Consider the following 5,254-nt stretch of genomic DNA (forward strand, 5'->3'; position numbering starts at 1 on the left):
CTTTATACAGAAGTTTCCTGTGAATCATAAGTTCTTCTTTTAGAATTCCTAACAAGTGTTTGAGGTGACAGTGACATAGAATTATGGGCTACATAGGTATTCACTACTTATGTTCATTTTCTGCTAATGAGGAAAATCTTTTTACAGCAGATTTGTGCCTGGTGAAATGGTGCTTTCTGTAATGCTAGTACTTGGGAGGCTGAGTCAGGAAGCTTGTCATGATTCTGAGACCAGCATGGCCTACAAAACAAGTACTAGACCAGTTAGGGGCACCTGACTATACCTAAACACTAAACCCAAACCCAAAGCAAACCAGAAACACACACACACACACACACACACACACTCACACACACACTCACACACACACATGAAAGCTCAGATTCTTCAAACCCCCTAAACTTTATATATGTACTTCTTACAGCTGTTAAAAGATACTAGGAATACTCAAGCATTGTGTGGGCAATGGATGAAGAAAATACTTAGCAATGTCCAAATCCCAGTTCTCTTCCTAACTTGTAGTGAAATTCAGAGAGATTATTTACTCTCCCTGAACTCAGTGAGATAACTATCATTGGCCATAAAATTGAGATAAAATTAATATGTACTGTATTGCTTTTTTACTTTTTGTGAGGTTTCATTAAGCTTATGAGTGAGAGTCTTTATCATTGAGCCTGGCACAGAGTCAGCACGTAAAAGAACAATTGATTGCATGCTTTTATTATTAAAAAGTAGAGTAGTATGTATTTATGGATTGGGTTGCCACTAATAATTACCTATTATAAATGGAAACACTATATTTCCATGAAGATTCATGAGATATATACACACACAGTTACACACACACACAAACACTCACAGACACACACAGGTATATACACATACACAGACACATAGAATCACACACAGAGAGATGCACAGAATCACAGACACACAGAGACACAGATATGCAGACATCCACATACACAGACACACATATAGACACACATATGCAACAAACATATAGGGTCACAGACATATGCATAGACACACAGCGACACATATACAGACACACAGACAAACAGACATACACAAACACACAAACAGATATACACACAAAGATTCTCACACAGACCCACACAGGTAGACACACAGAAACACACCCCTTGTAAAAATTCTTTCATGAGCTTTCACTCCTTTTCCCAGGTTTTCAGAGTTTCTGTTTGTTCCTCTGGGGGCATCAGTTTGGTGCTGGTAGTTCACTTCTTTCCATGATGAACTTTTGTGCTAAGCATACAATATGAGAATTTCATGGGCTTTCCTCCTCTTAGCTCCCAGATACTTTTAAAATCAATAATTTGCAAAGTAAAAAGGCCCCCTTTCAGTAAATATTTGTGAGGTAGATCCATCTCCCTCTGCATTCTGAGCTGAGCAAAGGCTGACTCTAAGCCTGGTGATGAGAGGATGATGCTGTACTGATTTTCTGCCTGCTACTTGCTCCATCAATGCATCCCTTGCAGGAAGAATAGAATTATAATAGCTCAGATTCATGAGTCTTTTCCTGTATGTTTGTGTCTGAAAACCAACTCCAGGCTGCTTGTATTGGTCTTATTGAATAATAAATGAAGATCAAGGTCTGTTTTGCTCTGAGTACAAGTTAACTTGAGTGTGAGTTAAATATCAAGGACAGGCTTTTCCTGCAAGCAAGGTCTGCTTTTCCATTAGTGAAGAACCAACTAAACAAAAGCAAGAGAAAAACAACCCAAACCCAAATGGCTTAGTGGTAAAAGAATAGTCTGCTTAGAGACTTGGTCCCCGGTGGTATGCATCTGGATGCCATTAGTGCTGCAGAACTCTGATGCTAAGGGCTGAACACACATACACCCAGCTCTCCCTGGTATCAATTTACTTCACTCTGATTCAGAGTCGGCCTCTTGGCATTGCTCTACTGCTGCTAGCAGCTCAGCTCTGGCACCAAAGGGCTCTATTGAATGAAATGTAGAGCTTAGACTGTGACAAGCTTGTCATAGAATTGAAGTTGTAGATGTCCCAATGGAGAAAATAAGTCACAGGAACCACCAAGGGATTAGATGGTGATGCAGAACCTGAACCACTGCGTCTGTTTTAAGGAGACAGACAGTGGCTTTCCAATGGCTATGGAGAGTCAACAGGAGCTGAGCGAAAAACTGCTTATGTGACAAATGCATTACTGGGAGAGGAACCAGAAAGAGGAGGGGCCACACATTGTAAGGAGAAATCTCTCTGTCTATCTATTAGACCTGGGCACAGACATCAGGGCCTTTAGGTAGAGTTAATAAAAATGTGTCTTTAAAATACAATTTTATTTCAGAGCAGTTTTATATTTACAAAGAAATCATCATAACAGACATAACATTACACTGCAGGTATTTGGAAACAAGGGGAAATAGACCACACCCTCAAATATTTACTTCTACAGACATACCACACTGAGGTTGAATGGCTAGTTTACAGTGATTGCATATCAGATATCCTGTGTAAAAGCTATTTCTATTATAATTACTAAAAGTAGCAAAATTACAGATAAGAAGTAAGAGTAAAACTATTTTAACGATGGGAGTTACCACAACATAAGTGACTATATTAAATAAATGGTCACATCATTAGGAAAGTTCAGAAACAGAGGTGTAGAAGGTCTTGTGGCTTTTACTGGTTGGAAGAAGTTAAGTAGATTTTGTCTGCTGAGCAGGGACAGGTGGAGACATTATGGAGAAGGAGAATGATGCAAGTGGTGAGATGGAGTGGAGATACCTAGAACTGGGGAACCATTTTGGGGATTGTAAACCTAATACAGTGGAAATGTTATTTACCGTATGATGGTGTTCCTGATGAGTTTTAGTATTGGGAAATACAGAGTCTCAACTGTCATCTCTTCTAGTCATTAAAAGCATGCAGTGACAGAACTTAGTTGAATTTATTTGAGTTTTTGGCAAGAGATTCCCGTGGAGATCATCCAACACCTCAGGTTTGTGCTGAGACAGAGGGATGCTATCTGCAAACTGACAGTGGGCCCATCGCTGATTACAAAAACCACAGAATTCACTGACCATGGATAAGTCAGCTGGTGCCTACATGGAGGTTTTACCCTAAATTCTAGAGTTTTTGTGGGGGATGATACCCTGCAGGGTATAAAGAGAGAAACATCCAACTCAGCAACAAAATCTTTGACCTACAGTATGTTTTGTCTAGGCAATCTGTCTCTGCTACAGCAATGGTGACCCAGAATTTTTGGGAGTAGCCAACCAATGACTGTTTTAACTTATAGCCTATTCTACTGGATGGAACCCATTTCTAACAATACTTGGGGAACTAAGATTCAGAGACTAGGTAGCCTAGAGACGTGGAGTACACAAAAACATTGGTGATCTTTAAAAAAAGGAACTAAAATACTTTCTAAAGAAATTCAGTTCTGATCAAATATCAGTGTCCTCTCTATTCATCATCAGAAGTTTTCCTCTAGTAGCAGATAGGAACAGATGCAGAGACACAACCAGAAATTTTGCCAGAGATTTTCTCTATCACTTCCTTCTACTCAGAGCTCAGGGATTATAGCAAGGCTTTTGATGTCCTGCTGGACGTTTGCTAGTAATGACACAGAGACATCTAAATAGTTTTACACTATTGGCTTTTTGCTGGGGCAGTGTTTCATCGAGCCCTCACAACTTAACTCAACTTCTTCCATGATGTTTTCCTACCACTGATCCTCTCCCCATGGCTGTCACTCTTTCCCTCCAGGCTTCAGTCACCTCCATAAGATACTCCTGTAGAACAGGAGGCACAGTGACTATAAAAGAGGACAAAGGACACCTCGGGAACTAGGCTCTCTGAATTAATTAAGCAATGGCCATATGAGCTCATCCAGACTGAAACTCAAGTACATGGCCAACAGGGGCCTCTACAAGGTCTTCTGCATCTTTGTTTTCCCTATTAGCTTAACATTTTTATTGGACACTGAACAAGTGTGTCACTGACTCTTGTGCCTGATCTAGAAACCCTTTATCTCCTGTTGGGTTAGTGTGTTCAACTTCAGTATCATACCTTTTTCTTCATCTTACTATATCTTATTTTGTCACGTTTGGAAGCTCATTCTTTGAAGTCTGTTCTTTTCTCATAGGTGGCAGAAAGGGATAGATAAGGAAGGTAGAGGAGGAGGGAAGGAACTGATAGGAGGAAGGTAGGGCAGGCTATAAGCAGGATAAATGGTATGAGAAAACAATCGATTTTCAACAAAAGAAAAATATCCTAGCAACTGACAAAAAGATCGATTATTACTTCACAAGCTGTGTATGATGTCTGTTTGTCTTCATTTTCTTTCCCTCCCTAGACTTCAGTGAGTATCTGACCTAATCATTACTTATGAAGTCAACTCCAAATGATTTGGAATTGTGGGTACCAAAAGGATTTTGACCATTACTAGAAATGTCTCCATTTTAAATAGATAGGTATATGGAGAATTACTCGGATGTTATTATATAATGAGTAAGCATTTGATGAAAATTAATACAAGATAAGGAGTGGGTATGTTGAAGAACAACCTAGTAGTCAGAATAAAACAAGGAATGCACATCCACTATAGTGAACTATGAAGGTATTGAAATAAAATATATTTAAGATGACCACAGAAGATGCAGTGGTCTCCTGCAGTCAGAGATTGTCTGTATTAATACTTTGAAATGACTATAAAATTCAAAGTCATCTATAAATTTCAATACCATCCAAATCCATCTTCCAACAATGTTCTTCAGAGAATTTGAATTACGTTCATTATTTAAATGCATCTTCAAAACTTTAAGATGTTAGGTTAAGTAGTACTAAGCAGTAGTGATTAATTTTTAGTATTGGAGAAAATTGCTCTGTAATCTTGTCAAAATATGTTTTATGTTGATGAGTCTTCACTACATGGCCAGAGCTTAGGAATCTCCTGGTCTAGTTTAAGATTTGATAAAAGATTGGCTAATTATTTTTTGGTAATAAGTCTTTCCTTTAAAAATAATACTTAGCTGTTTTGTTGTTGTTGTTGTTGTAGTTTTTGGCTTTGTTGTTCTACTCTTCAATCATACAGACCAGAATTCCACTGACATTTAATGATTTAATTATTGACATGGTCTGCCCCTAGATCATTGGCAGGGTGGCAGTTGTGTCTCATGTGCCTTAGTAGGTGGTAGAGAAGAGAGAGGCTATGTGTAAGCTCAGTGTTGTGCTCTGAGAACATCTGAACAATGAAGAGTATAACACA

The 5,254-nt window shown here is 38.7% G+C and overlaps 1 non-coding gene across 1 annotated transcript; it reads left to right on the forward strand.

Moving 5' to 3' along the window:
- The first annotated feature begins 5,123 nt into the window (after positions 1–5,123).
- On the forward strand, positions 5,124–5,254 carry LOC114635758. The gene has a single exon (XR_003713521.1). It is a non-coding gene; the product is annotated as a small nucleolar RNA SNORA17 (small nucleolar RNA).

This window comes from Grammomys surdaster, unplaced genomic scaffold, assembly GCF_004785775.1.
Source record: "Grammomys surdaster isolate TR1022 unplaced genomic scaffold, NIH_TR_1.0 117384, whole genome shotgun sequence".
In the NCBI taxonomy this organism is placed as follows: domain Eukaryota; kingdom Metazoa; phylum Chordata; class Mammalia; order Rodentia; family Muridae; genus Grammomys; species Grammomys surdaster.